The sequence below is a fragment of the Mytilus edulis genome, chromosome 5, assembly GCF_963676685.1.
Source record: "Mytilus edulis chromosome 5, xbMytEdul2.2, whole genome shotgun sequence".
NCBI lineage: Eukaryota > Metazoa > Mollusca > Bivalvia > Mytilida > Mytilidae > Mytilus > Mytilus edulis.
Genome location: NC_092348.1, coordinates 88,584,352 through 88,604,251, shown reverse-complemented (window position 1 = coordinate 88,604,251; position 19,900 = coordinate 88,584,352). Strand labels below are relative to the sequence as shown.

The 19,900-nt window shown below is 31.8% G+C and overlaps 1 protein-coding gene and 1 long non-coding RNA gene across 2 annotated transcripts in view; one reads left to right on the top strand and one right to left on the bottom strand.

The window, feature by feature from the left end:
- Window positions 1–19,900, bottom strand: part of LOC139524734 (ATP-dependent DNA helicase Q4-like) — a 210,832-nt gene that overhangs the window by 105,691 nt on the left and 85,241 nt on the right. The window lies entirely within an intron of this gene.
- Window positions 13,041–15,723, top strand: LOC139524753 (uncharacterized). Its single transcript, XR_011664853.1, has 2 exons — window positions 13,041–13,227; window positions 14,754–15,723. It is a non-coding gene; the product is annotated as an uncharacterized lncRNA (long non-coding RNA).

The following is a 19,900-nucleotide window of genomic DNA, read 5'->3' as shown; positions in this document are numbered from 1 at the left end:
TAAAATAATACACTTATATACCCATTGTGCATAGGTTATTTGAAAGATACCAGAGTGACATTTAAACTCCTAGATTTAAAATAAACGGACAACAGTCGGAGTATCCAAAGTCTAGAAGAAAGTGTTTTGCAATTGACATGATTAAAATTACTCACATTTCTATCTATTTATTATTTTGGTTGATAAATTTGAATATAGACTATAGAGACATATACTCATGCAAACCTTAGATAGTTTGACTTGATGGATTGGGCTATAATTAATTTAGGTCACTTTTTTGTCGGATAGCTAGCTCTTCAAGTATTTTTGTAAACATAGCTTACAATTGCATAGTTGATGGCTCATAAGGAACTAATATCAAGAAAAGTGCTAGACACATAAATATTCATACATTGTTATTTTCATCTAAAATCATTCTACACATTCGATCTAGTTGGCCTAATTAACAGTATCTGAGATTGGAATGTAATTACAAAACTTTGACATTTATCACAGAACAAATAAATGAGGTGAGGTCCAGATTAACCCTGTCTAATGAAAAAATTCACATGATTGTATATACCAAATATAACTACTCTACACTTGAAATGACATTAAACACTGGAGTGATTAAAACAAAGCTATTTAGTACTCCCATTTGTTGCGTTCTTCCAACTTCTTTACAACCAAGGCAAAGCTGACGTTAATGATAACATGGCATATAAATGTTTCATTCCTTTTTACGACACAGCTCTAATTATCATAGAATTTACGTCCAATTGAGCAATAGGAGCAGAGGAATGAAAATTATATATAACTTCAATCCGATCAGGTGAAATTATCTTTGTACATCGAATGGAACAAACTAATTTATCCATCACGATTAATAATATAATTCATACTAACAGAAGAATGATGATGATTCCGATTATTTTGATTGTTTAATGTGTGATCATTGCTATGAGTTAATGTTTGTAGAAATCAGGTTGATACTATTAATTGGTGAGATTTAAGATGCTTCCCTGTCACATGATATTATTATTTAATTCGAAGCTGTAATCAGTTGATATTTATATTCTTGACTTATTTTAATTCACACTGTTGAAGAATAGTATTCAAAGCTTTGACATGAATATATCCTGAATTGTGTTTATAAAGAAGTTGGTAAGAGCTAAGTATGTTATCTTGGCATAATCTTGGAAGCAGTTCCGATGGTCTTTTGTAAATTTTGATACAGCACAAACGGTTTCTTATACATAATCATATTTTTAAACTCTCCAAATTGGTGCGGTACAAACTTTAAGGCGAAAATTGTCATGCTACTGTTTCCATTTGTTTAGGTGTTTGAGCTTTTGATTTTGTCATTTGATTAAGGACTTTCTATTATATGTAGAATTTTTCTTGGAGTTCTGTATTTTTTATATTTAAAATTTTTTAACTTTTGCTTTGCATGCATCCCCCACCATGCAAATTCACTCAGTCAAAGTGTCACAATTTGCAATAACGGTTGATGTTGAAAATGCTTGGTGTAATCATTATATAATTATGAATATCTTTTTACATATTTTAAAGCATTGCAATTTAAATAATTCTCCGTCGTTTAATAAAGCTTCATAGATATTATTTCAAGTACTATTAACAGATATAGTTCTTCATGTTATAAAACTAATGATCTTAATCGAGCATGAATGTATTGTAAACATATTTAAAGAAGTGATTCTTTATATGCAAGTAAACCACAAATCAGGGAAACTGGATAACATTCAATATTTAGATAAGTACATTGGAGTCTTCAAGAGACACATTCATCTAGCTATATTGTGAGCTATTCTGTCTCTACACGCATGTCGCAGATCGTTTCAGACATTAACAAAATGTGATTTGTTCAGCTCCTTTTATTATAAATGCTTACACTAGAAAGCAAGATAAAATTCATTTACAGAATGCTGTTAGCATGAATGGTTTATATCAACATATATCACGATTTATTTCTGCAAAAATAAAATGCATGGACAACAAATTATATACAGATGTAAGCCGATTAAGAAATCCACATGTCATGATTACCAATATATTTCATGTTTTGAAAACATAATTGTTTATGTCCTCAAAAATTTACAGTTGCTGGTATTATATAAAAATAAACATAATTTCTTAAATGGTCAACTGCTATAGTAATGTAAATCTCTTTAAATAACATGGCACTGTATTTCATTTCAATTAATTTGACGGAAAGATAGTTAAATACCGTCTAGATAAATCATGAATATTTATGAAATAATAAAAACGACCAACAAAACCAACCATTAAATCAAACTGAGATGTTACTCAGTCCATTCTCTCTTCCATCAACAGGCAACATTATGAACATAAAATGTCAATGAATCTCTGTTACCAAATAGGTATTGGTATTCATGCTTACGAAAAGGGTCAGTTAAAGCATATTTAAGGACGTTTATGCTGTATGTGTTGAAAGGATAATGAATATTTGTATGCCTCAATATATATGTATTCTAGACTATTTATTTCTGGGTTTTGTTTCCATTTTTTCGAATGTTTAACAAATGTATAAACATTAATCTAACTACAACTTTTTACGCAATCATTGCATGATATTGAATAAACAAGAAAAATTAACACACTAAAATACTGACATATGAATTGATGCTTTTATTTCATATTGACAAAAATAAAATATTATATAGCAATTGTAAAAAAATCATAAATATTTATGAATAAAGAAATATACAAATCTAATCAGTTATCCAGTACTTTCAATCAAAATCATTCCAAAATAATGTCAGAATGCATATTTTATAGCTTTGTCTGTATGAATGTTGATGTAAATTGACAATAGACAGACTACACAAATTTGATCAAACTAGATTGCGAAAGTGAGATGAAGGACTACGTCTAGTTTTACAAATACTGTAAATAGCATAATGCGAACTTGCAAACAAAATAATAACCGGGACAAAGGTCATGTATTATTGGTTTTGTAGTTTCAACTAGTTTGGCTTCTGCTAATAGAAACATTGGTGGACAAATAGTTAATAATACTTATTGCTACAGGGAAATTCTAAGCATACTAATAAATCAGTGAAAACGAGAAAAACAACAAGTTATATTTAAGAACATTTCATCACTTAAAAATTAATATCCATGTTGAAAGGTGTTTTATGTTTAAATGTATTTTCACCTCCAGATCAATCAGTACTTCAGCATATGTAATTTTAGGGAAGCTATAAGCTGAATTACTTAAATGAAGTGACACAGACTTTATGCATCTAACCCTATTTAGTAAAACAGTCTTTTAAACATTCAAAATACAAGGTTAACACTTGTTTTAGAAGTCATCTTAACAACAAAATACATGAAAAAGTTCTTTAAGATATTGAGATCAGACGTGGCACGGTACTTGTCTATCCCAAATTCATGTATTTGGTTTTCTTGTTATATTTGTTATTCTCGTGGTGTTTTGTCTGATGCTTGGTCCGTTTCTGTGTGTGTTACGTTTCGGTGTTATGTCGTTGTTCTCCTCTTATATTTAATGCGTTTCCCTAGGTTTTAGTTTGTTACCCCGATTTTGTTTTTTGTCCCTGGATTTATGAGTTTTGAACAGCGGTATACTACTGTTGCCTTTACTTTAAAAACTTATCACCTTAGACACAGTTCATTTGTATCAATCACATATCTTAACATCGTATGCCTTATTTATACATTTATGTGAACTTATGGCTTTTGATTGAATTCTTGTATTTTGGATATATACAGTTTGTAATCTTTGTTTTCGTTGAAACAATCCACACTGCCTTCTGTATCTTTGAAAAGATTCATACTACTATCATATTATATGGTAAAATGTAGTTATTACTGAATTTATCAGGAACGATTCCGTATAAAGCTATATAAATTTTCCTTGAAACAGGATATAAACTTAGATGTGGGCATCATGTCAATAGGGAAAACGGTACTATTTATTCTGCCATAGGCGACAATACTAACATTTATAAAAATAATCTGGATAAAACAGTTATGTGTGGTGTAAGGACTTTATTATTCTATTTAAAAAATTGATAGGTTTTAAAATTTATATTGTAAATATAAACACTGCAGTTATTCATAGAGAAATAAAATAATATATTGTACCCTAACATCCAATCACAGCGCTCCTAAGTTGACTTCCTTCACCTGTCTTGGGTACACAAAAGGCCAACCTAATGCTAGGAAAATGTAATACTACCGTTTTCCCTATAAGACAACTACGCAAGACCAAAAGTAACTACAGTATTATCTAGTCAATTTATCAGGTTATATAAACTCAAATACAAATGTTTATGCACCTTTTTAATATTTTTTGCTAATGAATTTCAAACATTATAAAACAAATGCTCTTTAAGTACTATTTGAACCAAACACGTTTTCTGTTGATGTAAATACCAATCCTATAAATCTATGAAATAGTTACCAGTTATTGCAGCTCATTTTTATATTTATGGTCACACTGAAATATTCTGTCACTTTATTACATAACAAATGCAATTACTCATTTCATGAAATGTCACTTCATAATAAAATAACACTGATGCAAAACAATTTCCCATAGCAAATACATTGTACTTGCAATGGTCATATACAAAGTCATAAATCAAATCAGACGGTATAAACATAACATACAATAGTTTGACTTGCAAAAAAATGATCAGAACCTTTATATTATGCTAGTTGATATCTTTGGTCATTTGGTCAAAGAAAAATCATCAAATTAAGTATGTCATGCATGTGTCTTGTAAGGAGCTCAACATAAAACAAGAATGTGTCCCTAGTACATGGATGCCTCATCCGCATTATCATTTTCTATGTGCGGTGGACCGTGATTCTGGGGTGAACACTCTAATTTGGCATTTAAGTTAAATTGATAATATCATGAGGCACATGTGTACTAAGTATCAAGTTGATTGGACTTCAACTTCATCAAAAACTACCTCGACCAAAAACTTTAACCTGAAGCGGGACAGACGAACGAACGGACGAACAAACGAACAGACGAACGGATGCACAGATCATAAAACATAATGCTCATAAATGGGGCATAAAAAAGTTGGCAGGCTAAATCGATAGTTGTCTATTCGTTAAATGTGTTTGAGCTTTTGATTTTGCCATTTCATTTGAGACTACAGTTTTGAATTTTCCTTGAGTTCAGTATTTTTGTGAATTTATCTTTTACCGGTAAAAAGTTGTTAAGACCATTGTAATCAAGAGGTTCAGAAAGCTGTACCAAATTTCGTTTCATTACCGTCACGCCATGAATACAAAATGTGAACCATACTTCAACTCTTTACCATTTATAAATACAACGGAAGACCATCTTCAAACCTAAATACGTTAATACAAATGAGAATATTGAAAGGAGGCATTTAATAAAACTGGACAATTTTCGATAGGTCCTTGCATAATGCATCAATTGATTTCCAAATAAGTAATCATAATAGTCTGGCTCAATTGAATGATCATTTCTATACATAATAATAGGAAATTACAACAAAACTGTATAAAAACTTTCAGCATTGTAATTACACTAACAAATACATCCACGAAAATATTATCAATTTACATTAGATAATTTAAGACATTTACACTGTATTTCAAATGACACAAATAATAAAGTGTTGTATGAAAGGTAAAGAGGGCATATTTACACAAACAATAAATGCCAAAAAATATAAAGACTGAAAAGGTCTATGAAACTTTTGCTAAACTCAGTTTCTTGCACTTTTTTTTTAATTTATTCAAAACTTTAAATAATAAAAATCTGTAATCTAACCCAAAAAAAAATCCATTTGACTGTCATTTCTTACGACCAATTATCAATATGCTACTGGGAAATAGAACATACATCTCCTCTGCCACTGCAAAAATTAGGGTATGGTGGATAGGGGGGCAGATATTGTGCAAGAATAACTATTGATCTCTCAGAGTTGTTGTAAGGAATCTTAAAAATGCAGAGGACCTTCCTCTCTTCTCTTCCGGTCCAATGATAAGTGAAACAGCACGGAAGAGAAAGAAGCTTGTTAGTATGCCTGTTAAACAGCATGCATGACACTGTTGTACCTTAACATTTGCTAATTTGCAGCAGCTAAATTCACAAACAGATTTTAGTTGGCATGTTGCTAAATCTTGAATTGTCTGAGAGTATCTAATAAGGACATTAGCACAATGCTTTGTGTTTGAATTATTTCTCCACTAGTTTAAATTGTTGTTATTTCCTCTATTCTTTAATTTATTTTTAAACTTCTGTTAAAGACTTTACAAATACAATGATTTTGGCAGGATATTAAATAGAAGCAACAAATTTCAAATCTCTGTGACATTCTAAACAGATATATCATGTTAAGGAGGGGTATTTGCGAAAAATACCAGTCGAGAGAATGTTAAATTTCGCGAGCCGTTATGTTATATTTGTTATTTTCGTGGGATTTTGTCTGATGCTTGGTCCGTTTCTGTGTGTGTTAGTTACATTGTAGTGTTGTGTCGTTGTTCTCCTCTTATATTTAAGCGTTTCCGTCAGTTTTAGTTTGTTACCCCGATTTCGTTTTTTGTCCATGGATTTATGAGTTTGAACAGCGGTATACTACTGTTGCCTTTATTAATTACACTGAATGTTAATGTTCAAAAACGCATTGATGGTCGTGACGTTACAAGCGTCCAGTCGGATAGAGTATTTTTTGGCAAATACCACAGCAGAGAGGGTAAAAAAAGGCATATCCTTTTAGCAAATACCCCGGCGACGTTAAAAATGAACGATATTCATTTGAAAACAGTAAATTGGTGAAAAATACATTAGCTATCAACCAATCAAAATCCAGGATTCTTACATAAGGTGTAATTATATAAAAAAAAAACAATGTAATATTCAGATCACAACTTGTGATTTCATGAGGCATTTGCATCTGACATTTATTTCAGATGTCTGCAACTTCAGACTGTGTATTGCATAATATTTCTCTCTCACCTTAAATCAATTTTAACTACCAAAATTACAATAATGTCAGAAAAGAAATCAAATCAAACGTCAAGAAATCTAATTATTAAAGAACAAACTGTCTTCCATACACTCTATACCCAAGGGTCTTGGTGACATTTATACAGTACAATCACACACTTATAAGAGGACAGTCAGACAAGAAGACAACAAAGCCATTATTTTACTATATCAAAAACTATAAATCCTGTTTAGAATAACATTTTTATCGACAATATTCATATACTGATTTATTGTTTATATTAATGTCATGATTTCTGTGCTATAGAAGACTACCAGATGATTACAAGTGACTTATAGCTAATAAGACCAACCAGGACGTTTGTCAGTTCTACTTATTTTGCTTAATTTTTGTTGTTCACAAAGTGCAAATGACTCTATCAAGAATTTTTCACTTTTATAAAAGAGATATTTTTTTCAGGGGGGAGGGGGATATCTCACCCTGTAAACAAGTAAATAATAATATGTGTGTCATACCATATCCACAAAAAAAATCATTATTAGACAGGTAAAAACGATGTTTAACCTATACTTTAATATGAAATTATGCAGACCTAGAAAAAATCCAATTGCACGATTTTGCTTTCTATTTATATCATTATTCATGTTTATATCCCTTATATGACCATTAGAGATGACTAGATGATGTCAATGCAAACGAAACGAAGCTACATATCATCGAGCTCATATCTAGTGATTTGTTTATTTTAGATAATTTTAAATAATGTTTCTATGGTTATAAATCAAATATAAGAGTTTGAGTCAAATCAGTGAACATAAATTTGGCAGCTAGTGTTCCTTTAAAAGTTTCAGATCCAAGTCAGCATTTTGAAATCTATTAATGTGTACATATTCCATGCACAATTTAATGTGTTATTTGCATTTTCAGTACTCTTAATAATTATGGAAATTAAAGAACATTAGTGAGCACGCTCACATACCCCACGTCCCCACATTGTAATTGGAGTAATTAAATAAGTATAAGAAAAAAAAATTGTATAAGAAAAAATACTGAATAATAATTTCCTGTCAATATACACATCTACATAGTATGTCCTTATTATCTACAAAATTTCATGAAATTCTGTTGTGTGTTTTCAGAGGAGTTGAGATGACAAACTGTTGCAGAAGTACATTGAAGCAAATAAGTTCAAAGGGGCATAACTCCTAGAAAAAAAATTGAAGCGTGATTTGCTGTCGATATGCACATCTACATAGTATGTCCTTATTATCTGAAAAGGTTTCATGAAATTCTGTTATGTAGTTTCAGAGGAGTTGCGATGACAAACTGTTGCAGTAGTACATTGAAGCAAATAAGTTCAAAGGGGCGGAACTCCTAGGAAAAAAATTGAATCGTGATTTGCTGTCGATATGCACATCTACATAGTATGTCCTTATTATCTGAAAAGGTTTCATGAAATTCTGTTATGTAGTTTCAGAGGAGTTGCGATGACAAACTGTTGCAGTAGTACATTGAAGCAAATAAGTTCAAAGGGGCGGAACTCCTAGGAATAAAATTGAATCGTAATTTCCTGTCGATATGCACAACTACATAATATGTTCTTTTCATGTAAAAAGATTTCGTGAAATTCTGTTGTGCAGTTTGAGAGGAGTTGCGATGACAAACTGTTGCAGTAGTACATTAAAGTAAATAAGTTCAAAGGGGCGTAACTCCTAGAAAAAAAATTGAATCGCAATTTCCCGTCGATATGCACAACTACATAGTATGTCCTTATTATCTGAAAAGGTTTCTTGAAATTCTGTTGTGTGGTTTGAGAGGAGTTGCGATGACAAGAAACAGGACTGACGGACAGACTGACGGACGGGTCAAAAACATTATACCCTCCGCAACCCGTTGCGTGGGGTATAAAAAGTGTATTTAGTACAATGTTTGACATTGAGGATGTTTCAAAATCCAACAAGGACAAACATAAGATAAAACGGAATCACAGTATTAGATTATGATTTATATTTCCCCAAATAAATACTATATTTATCTCGTGTCTCGTTTTTTATATAGATTAGACTGTTGGTTTTCCCGTTTGAATGGTTTTACACTAGTAATGTTGGGGCCTTTTATAGCTTGTTTTTCGGTGTGAGCCAAGGCTGCATGTTGAAGGCCGTACATTGACCTATAATGGTTTACTTTTATAATTTGTTATTTGGATGGAGAGTTGTCTCATTGGCACTCACACCACATCTTCCTATATCTATATATGTTGACATTATAATTTATTGTAAATGTACTTTGTTCATTTTGTGATTTGCAAGTTATCTGTTTCGAAAATTATATATTTGACTACTTCTTCCTGATGAATTCACTCAAAATTCAGCAAGTCGGAGAAATAATGAAGGTTGTCAGTACTATATTGAAAATAATGCGAATAAAAGTAGAAGCCTGGTTTAAATATAGGATTAATTCTTTTGATTTACTGGTCTAAGACAGTTCTATTTCTCATCAATCTGATGGCTGGCATTAAAAAACTTAACAGTACAAAAAATGATCCAAGTAATATCACAGAAAAATATGATTAATAGACCTAAATGGTTGGTTATATCAATATGATGTGAATGTCGATTACTCAACGTGAAAAGTGTTCAACTGCAAAATAGAAATTAAAGAAATAGCAACTAATCATACATTTAATACAAAATTTCAACTTAAATTATTTTATTGTGACTGCTGTTAGCAATTAATTTAATCTATAGCTTGGATTGTGTATCCCTGTATATTGGTGTATTAGATATTGAATACCTATCTAAACTACACTGGAAGGAAGATAAAAGTTCAATGAGTTTATACATTTCAGCATAGTAAAAACATTACACAAAAAAACCATGCCTCCACCACATATTCTTGTACTTTTTCACGTAATTACATCTTAAGTAAGAATCCTGGGTTTTGATTGGTTGATAGCCAGTGTATTTTTCACCAATTTACTGTTATCAAATGAATATCGTTCATTTTTTAATGTCGCCGGGGTATATGCAAAAAGGATATGCCTTTTTCACCCTCTCTGTCGTCGTATTTGCCAAAAAATACTCTATCCAACTGGACGCTTGTAACGTCACGATCATCAATGCGTTTTGGAACATTAACATTCGGTGTAATTAAACAGATATAGCATGTTCTTGAGGGGTATTTGCAAAAAATACCAGTCTTGAGAATGAATTTCCCTCGCCTTACGGCTCGCGAAATTTAACATTCTCTTGACTGGTATTTTTGGCAAATACCCCTCCTTTACATGATATATCTGTTCAAAACCACTTCTTTTTAAACATTTGTGTACTATGTATTTGTCTGTGTGATAAGTCAAGAGAATTTGTAACTTGTGCTCAAAAGCTTTGAATTTAATGTATGTTTATGATACATTTGTTGCCAATGATATTTTAGAAGGTTTACATAAAACAGGATATTTAGGCTTACAAATAATATAATTAATTAAGCAGCACATACATGAGTACAAATAACAATGGAGCACAAATGAGTATCAACTTTCGTTTGCACTTGCACTTGTTCGTCATACAAGTGAGAGGTTTAGCTAGCCATACAACCAGGTTCAAATCCACCACTTTTTACATTAGAAAATGCCTGTAACAAGTCAGGAATATGACAGTTGCTATCTATTCATTTGATGTGATTGAGCTTTTGATATTGTCATTTCATTTGGGACTTTCTGTTTTGAATTTTCCTTGGAGTTCGGTAGTTTTGTAATTTTACTTTTTACAATGCTGATGAAGTTGCCTTCATCGAAATATCAATATTATTTAGTAAAGAATCTTTCTTAGTTTGACCAATTTCTTGTAAAATGTAGGTTCCTTTCCAGTAGAAATAAACAACCAAACATGAATGTACCAAATGTAAAGAGACAAGAATATATCTATATGTTCCAGACACATATATTGCATGAAAAAAGACAATGTTACATGTGTTAAGTATACAACAACTTGTAATTCAGTATCAGGAAACAGGAAGTATGTGTCTGGCATGTCTGAAAAGTATTTACACGGAATTACATGTCAAGCTGCAGACCAGATTTCAAGAAATATTGTTCAGTTGTACTTTAGAAATTGGTGAAGACAAAATTAAGTTCATTCTACATATTGAAAAAAAAATCATCAAATGTGAATTTAAAAAATATGTTTTGTGTGAACACTTTACAATTCTGACATCACTATCCAGTTGCTGAATAAATATAAAGTCATTGTGGTCTGTAGTACTGGATGAAATTTATACAAAACTATTACAAGATCATTCAACATATTGAAAGAAGTCAAAGTATAGGCAAACAGGGAGTTGGTGTGTGTCTTACAGATACAAAATGTTTTCATACATCACTACCCAGCTGAATGAAATTTAGACAAAACTATTACAAGATCATTTAACATATTGAAAGAAGTCAAAGTATAGGCAAACAGGGAGTTGGTGTCTGACAGATACAAAATGTGTTCATACATCACTGCCCAGGTGCGGACAAACATGCTGTTGTGTGCAGCTGCTGTCTACCCCCAATTAACAAATTGGGGAGTGTGGAAAATCATTAAATAATTCCCTATCATGCAAAGCTTTCTACATTTGACATGAAAAAATAATTAAAATATTAGGTTGCCAGTTTGACAATTCAATACAAATGTGAGGTTGATGCAAACCATCAATTAATTATAAGTTTTCAGCATTTGACCTAAAAATGTAAAGGAACTTGATAAACACACAAAATACTCACTAGTAGCACGATTTCAGTCTGAAACGGTCATTTTGGTCTGATCGTATCTTAATTGACTGGATTTACCGCTAGAGGAAAACGTCAAGATTTGTCAGATCGTTCAGTCTCCATTCGGATCGATAGTCTCATTAGGTAAATTAGTCCCGTTAAGGCATGTCAAGATATTTAAGACTGTATCTTCTAGCGAGCTGTTTAGATCCGTTAAGACCGTGTCAGACCAAAACAGACCATGGATACAAACTGACGTCAAGATGTTGTCAGACCGTGTCCAGTCGTGTTCAGATTTTAATAATTTGGACACAAAACGAGTGAAACTTTCCCATTATTTATCAGGGGTTGCTCCCCTTTCAAGAATGAAATAAAACTGTGAAAGAAGACGATTTTTTTAACTGAAAGTCTACCACGTCCCCTTAATCATGTTATTTAAATAAAACAAATATTCAATTTTAATTCTAACTTCTTCCTATTTAATTATTTAACACTGTTTTATAATTATATAAATAAAAAAAGTAGCTCAAAGTCATACTGCTGCACAAATCGCCGCGAATTGACTAAAAAAATCAACAGATTGCCGAAATAATATTTGATTATTGAATATAAGCACCTGAACCTTTGTATTTAATGGTTTACAAGTGATTGCAATACGTTTTATATGCAATTACAGACTGCCGTACGTGGTGAAGAATTTGTCATTCATTTTTACACCCTTATTTAATAATAACGGATGTCGGCCGTGAACACTTGAAAACGTGATCTTAATATGTTAAATTAAATTTAAGATGTAACTATTTTTAAATATTGTAAATGAATGCATTATCATTTATCTTTTATGTTACCTATATAAATTGCATTTGAGTAAATTTGAGGCAGGGAAAAAAATATATAGATATAACTCTGTCTTTTATCGTTTTCTGTTTATTGTCATGACATTGTCCGTTAACTTTATTTTTGCCAGACTCATGCGTTTGACTTTCCATCTTTATTTTTTAATGTGTCTATAATTCGAGAGCCTTTTGTAAAAAAAACTACATACCAGAAGCCTTCTTTAAAAAATAAAGTTTGAATATTATAGCAGAAAAAGGCTTATAAATTCATTCAAATTTATATTTGAAATAGGATAAATAATCAAGAAAATGTTTATAAATACGTCAGACACTGTACTTAAAGTACATTTAAAGACCAGGTTACATATATATTACATGCATACAGCATAACAAAGCTGGTTTAATTTGAATGACTATCCATTAGGGACATTTTTCGACGATAATTAATCAAATCTGACAAGTTAAATTAAAAACGGAAAATAATTCTTCGCCCGTAAACGATTTAACGTTACCGTACCCTCTTTATTTTTGTTGCATTCATGTCGCATGTGTGTCGGCAGTGTCAGCGCTTCTAATAGCTAACTTATTTTACATAAAATCGTTGACATGGTAGAAGGAAACTATTGTACAATATAAGCTGAGCTGGAAATTACAATTGGTGAGTAGAAATGAATATTTTAATACATGTCTATCAGAATAATCATTGATCATGGATCATCACCCAAGAATTTGAAGGAAAAATGTTCACATTTGTTAAATTTGTGCATACAGGTATGAATCGACGTTCCAATACTCCACACTCTTGGATAGTAGCCTGTTCAAAGGCAAAGTAAGAATTTGGGCTTGTTAAAAAATTGTTCCTGTGATTGGACCCCCCCCCTTTTTTCATGTTTTTTGGAAGATCAATGCATGATTTAAAAAGTTACATATAAACTAGTATGGTTTAAACCTCCTTTTAAAAATGGCAGGATCCACCCCTGTTTATTGCCTAACATGCATTGACATGTGGGGTATTCACAATGGTATGGTTGTGCGGGATGGCCTATACAACAGTTACAAGACCTAAACCCCTGATCGAGTAATCCTATATATTGTATGTTAATGTATTGATAACTGTCACGTCCTAAATTTGCATGAAATATTTGTCACTTTTTTTTATTAACCAATAACCAACCAATCTTCACATGTTACGATGTAGTCCGAGACAAGCTTGTCTGGCAAAACAGCCGTTTGGACGTCAGAGTAATCTCAGACTAGTTACGACGATGATATACCTATTTATATAGCCACTGGTGGGTGATGTACAATAATTATAATTTGTCACATATGTGTTATGAATACCTTCAACATGTTCAAGGCTTGGGTTTATATATATGCAATAACCTCAAAATTGCCCGGGGCAAAAAAAAGAGTATATTGATATTGTGCCCTGACATGCCTGATTCCAAATGATGAGACGACATTGCGTCCTTAACAACAATTTTTAACACTTTTCATCTTTTGTGATAAGAAATTTAAGATTTTACCGGGTATGATTCATTATTTTGTTATAAATGATTTGTTATGCTCTAAATTTTGTAGAACTTAAATATATGTTATAACAAGAAAAAGAAATTATGTTGAAATTTTTATTTTTATCTTTTGTATATTAATTATTATTCACTGTCATGACTGTCATGACTAAATAAAAATTAGATCCCACGCATGCGCGGCATAGTTACTGTAAATAAGTGCCGGACACGTTATCATCAGTATGTTGATGGATTATAAAGAAGAAGAAGAATCTTAATACTATTTGCTTTGTCACCATGTCACGTTGGTAGTAATATTCAACAAATTCTATTTTAAAATAAAAAAGTATTATAAATTGATCACAACAAGTATAGTGCTATACAATGCTATAGCCTCTATTAGACAGTAACCCTTCAATGAAGTATACACATAAGAAAACATTGATGTAGAAAGAGAGAACATTTTGTTTTAGAAATAGAACCTCAAAAAAGGGTTTTATTCTTCTTCTCATAAGGGACTTATCAATTAAATTGTATAAGTCATAAATTCATTTCTTTACATCATTAAACTTTGTTGTCAAGCAAATTATGATTGCTAGTTTTTCTTGTAGATAAATTATACAAGTTTATATATAATAAATACTTAATTCTTAATGTATGTTTTTTTTTGTAGATAAGATATCACATTGGTTTGAGCATGATTCCCAGCCAGATTATGAAGCGGCATATATCATGTATATCAATGTATATATAGGAAATATATAGTGTCACTAAGTTACTCTCATATGGTACCTCATTTGTACCTGTAGCTATAAATTGTGAAATGATGGATTCATTCATAATTTTGTGTTACTTATTGGTTTGGAAATAGCGTTGATAGAGCTAACAGCATTATGTCATGATGTACAGTTGATGGGATGATCTGATTGGACAAAAAGAGAATTGTGAATTGAACAAATAGCAAACTTACAATTCATAGAAAAAATGTAGGAAATACAATGTACTACATTACTTGGTGACAGAGCATACCTTTGATATATATATATATATATATATTTGAAATAAGTAATATTAACAATTTGAAATAAAGAGAATTTAAAGTTTTCTAGGAATATTAGTAGTGCATCATATCTTAATTCCATGATTATCTTGGATAGTTATATCATTAAGAATAGAAAATTGGAATAATGGAAATTTCTAGTTGCAGTGAATATCAATCATTGTCAATACTAAACGTGCAGCATCATGATCATACATCATCTGATTCACCTTGGATAATTATTCATTTGAAATAAGAATTTGGATATAATAAGAGTTTCTATGCTGCCATTGGTATTGTTGGCTACATGTACCACCAGGGAGTGTTAAACCTCCTTTACTTTCCATGAGGGTCTGTCACGGTCCATCACTATTGGTTAGTGTCATATATATGCATGATGATGGAAGTTTTTACCAACCTAGACAAGCTTTAGTTTACAGCCCTGGCATGGTTGTTGGTTAGAGTCGAATGACAGCTTGCTGTATAGTTATAATAGTCTGAATGTATCTACATGTATTTTAATAATCTTCTAAATTACTGTTCATTCTGAAACTGGCATTTTATAATAGTAGTCAAACATATTAAACAATACATGTACTTCAAAGTATCATTTTATTTTGTCTCGCCTTACACAAAAGTCATGAAAGTTGGTTGTATACAAGAAATTTGTATTACAGTCTTGGGGTGATGATGTAAGCTATTTTATAGAGCTTTACATTTTAAAAGCTAAAAGAGCTGGATGTTTCTTGTCTTGTATTCAGATGCTAGTAGGTAATTAATATGTTATGATGTTTCAGTTTGCCATTATATGTACATTGCACCTGACCCCATTTTCATGGTTCAATGACTGCATGTAAAATATACTGTTACTTAATCAATGAAATGCTCTTTTATACTGTATATTTTATATATGTAATTGGATACATTTTATTGTATGTGAGTATCTTGAAAGATCTACTTGTCTATCAGGTTGGGTTGACCTGACCTTGACCTTCATGGATAATTTAAGTGATTAAGGTTATTTCAGTTTGATACAATGTTAACATGGTTAGGTTTGTTTCTCAGTTTATACTTCCTAATCATGCTAATAAAATTGACACTGGAAATGGGGAATGTGCCAAAAAAGACAACAACCCAACTTCAGAGCAGACAATAGCCGAAGGTCATCAATGTTTCTCATAAGCTATAAGCTAAATTGTACATGTATAGGATCACTACTTTTGGCATAATTATGGAATAAATGTAAGTTGTACATGTTTGACATTTTTGAATGGCTTATTTCATCTGACAATGACACCATTTTCATGGTTTTTATATTTAGTCTTTTTCTCTGTTTCTATGGTTACTATAAACGTTTAACCATAAATTTGGGGTATGGAAGAACTGTGAAATTCAAAAATTCATGAAATTCATGAAATTATCTGTCCTATATCTGTCTGGCATGGTTATTTTGACTGGACTTCATTTTAATGGATTATTGATAATGTAAAGTTTATGTGATACTTATAGACTAGTAAAATCTTCTTATTTCAGAATTTCAATAAAAAGATCATGAATAAGTCCACATTTAAAAGAATGTCTGTTTCCCATCCCAGGGGGGCTTATTTTTTACCTGGGTGTGGGGAGGGGAAACAAACAATTTTTATTTTGGCCTAAGGAGATATGGTGAGACGACTATCAACCATTTAAACCATGTAGACCAAGTGATTTACTTGTTAGTCACTATATAATAGGTCACTGCACACCCTTCAACAATGACCAAAAACTAAAACTTTATAATGAGCACCCTATAAAAGGTTCAGCCTGTAATGAGGCATCTGACACAGTTAATGTAAAATATTCAGACGAAAAACCCAACAGTGATGACAATTTGATTTATTATACCATACCCTCCCCCCTCCCTTGAAGTTAAATGTCTAATCCCTTGGTGTACTAATATGAATAGTATTTTACTGGAAATGTTTCGGAAAATAGATATTGATGCTAACGTAAATATTTTATCCAATAAAAAGACAGGAAATAAGTCGGTGAACCAAAAAGTTCAAATCTAATTGAAAATTAAAGTGCCCATGAACTCACTGATCATGCACGAGTGATTCTATTCATAAAAAGTGTCCGTGTAACAATTAAGAAGAGTCTGTGTATCATCGAAAAAGAGTCTGTGTAACACCCCTTAATGTACTGTTTTTCTATAGCTCTGCAAGGGGGGGGGGGGGTCAAAGTCGTTCAAAGGTCACTGTACGGCCTTTAACAATGAGCAAAATCCATACAGCATTCTAGTACGACATACGTTTTACCTCAGCGAACTCACTGTCTTGGTGATGTATCAATCATTTGCTTCAGGTCGATCCATTTCGCATCTCGTCATGAATATGCGTGATATATTTGCCACTGGACATTAAGGGAGCAATCAATTTATCAGTTTCATTTAGTGATGCATGCTAATTATATATAGTTCTCAAATGATAATTGTCTAAAACTGTTTCCATTTTTGTGTATTTTATTTTTTAGCGTAAATTTTAGAATTTCTTTCCGAATCTTTCTCTTTGCATTTATTTGTTTGTAAACATTTAATAAAGTAGTCCATGTCAGGGGTTAGATTGTATACAGCCAATCTAGGACCAGGGCAGTAGAACAGAAAACAGTCTCCATTGTATACATACATATGCATTTATGTTGAAGCGTAAAACAACGACATGTAGTTGAGCTCGTTTTGGTGAAACAATTACTGTCAAATCTTTATATACATTTATATATATCTGGTAAAGTTGTCATAAAAGCAAAAACGGACGAAAAAGTTGGCAACAATTTATAATAAGACTAAACTTATTTTGGCCGTTTCGTTTCTTCTAAAGTGTTAAATTCAAGTTGACAACCATGCGACTGGCTTACTTGGAGATTCAGGTGACCTTTTTCGTTTTTTAGAAATTTCAATCAAAGTTCGTATATCCCTTCAACGATTTATTCAATTTTTTTTAACGTATAGATAGCGCGAAACTCTCACTACACCATGCATAGACTATTTTTTTTTCGACCAAATGCGGCTGCTTATTTATACAACCGAACAACCAAACGTCCGCACCCAATTTTAGCAAAGATATACTGTCGAACGGGAGATGTGAATATTTCTATACCCAATCAATCATTTGGTTTTGAAAACAATTTTAAAGGTATACATTAATACGACATCAACCCAACGACACATATCAATCAAAACATTAAGAGTCAACACACAGATTTTTGTTATAGAAAGAAACCTATACAGAATAAAAAGCCTAAACCGCAACAAGACTAAATAATACGGGAGCAGTGATTTTTTTTAGACAAAAATGCAAGTGTTCCGTAGAAATATTTCACGTACCATTTTTTTTTATTTCGATCGTTGAAAATTATAGCAGGTGTGATATAAATCAGTAGATTCAGGCCAAAACTATAATATGGAAATATAATATGAAAATTAGGCCTGCTTTGTACTAGACCGACACACTGAGATGGATTTTTAACGTGTAAGTTCACAAGCTAACAGTTCGAAAGAAAGAAAAAAACTCTTTGTTAGACCCGTTTGGGATTCGGACTCTCGCTGTTGAGGTGAACTTATTCTCACGAGACCAACCAGGAGAGAGGTCGCATAGTCATACCATGGAAGTATTATATTGACGTCAATATAATACTTCCATGGTCATACCAAAAACTCGAGCATAATAAACAATACAGTTTAACAGAATTATCACCGTTACTAATGCGATTTTAAAGTCATGATCTTATCTAAATTAGATACCGTTATGTGATGTTGGTATCTACACGTATGAATAGAGATGGCCGACATCAGAGTAGATTGAGAGGACCATCGCTCTCTGCAAATTGAAAACTCTTCCTCAATGATGTTAGTGGTCCCACTGTAGCGAGCTGTTGCAAGGCTAAATTTCTCCTTATTAAATCTTCTCTCATTATTCAGTGGTTACCGTATTTCAAGTTTACTTTTAATCTTATTGTCGAACGACTATTTGAAGTGCTTCCTATTATATTTAAAACTTGTGTTCTCGTTATGAACACGAATGAAATATTTGCCACTGGAGGTGACTGAGGCAAACAACAATGAATCACCATCACTAAAATATAAGTATTTGTTCTCACAAAATACTTTGTAATTAATTAGAAGAATGATGACAATTTCTCATCTATTCACGTTTTGATCGAGCCGCTTCAACCTCAAATCTTGCTGCATTGTTTTACATTTAGGCTACTAGTATTAAATACTATTGTATTCATTGAAGTTTACATGCGTAGTTTTTTTTTATTCAAAAGAATAAATTAATATTTATAAATAAATTGGACTGAACAAACAACACTAATTATTTCGCATTTGCATGTAACGCAGTTTAGAAAAATAAAAGATTGGATTTTTTTTAGATTAGCACACATGCAACGCATCCCCACTTAGGAGTCCTCCAAAAAGGTAAAATTTACCTGTAAGGGAACATGTATGTCTGGTGTATGTATATCACTCGTTCCATCTACAATATACGGAAATGACACGACCGGGTATTGTAAAGCTTTGAGGGACTTTTAATGTCAAATTCATATCCCTGGGCGAAGAAATTACCAAGTTTGGAAAACACCGTGTGTACACTGACTTATAAAAGTGTTTATGTCTTTCATGCTGTCTAGTCTGAGAATAAAAGTTTGAGCAGTTTTTGAAGGTAAAAAATAAAGGTTTAATATTATTGCAAAAGTCTGTGAATAATTGAAAATAGGACGTTCCGGAAAACACAAGTCGCTAT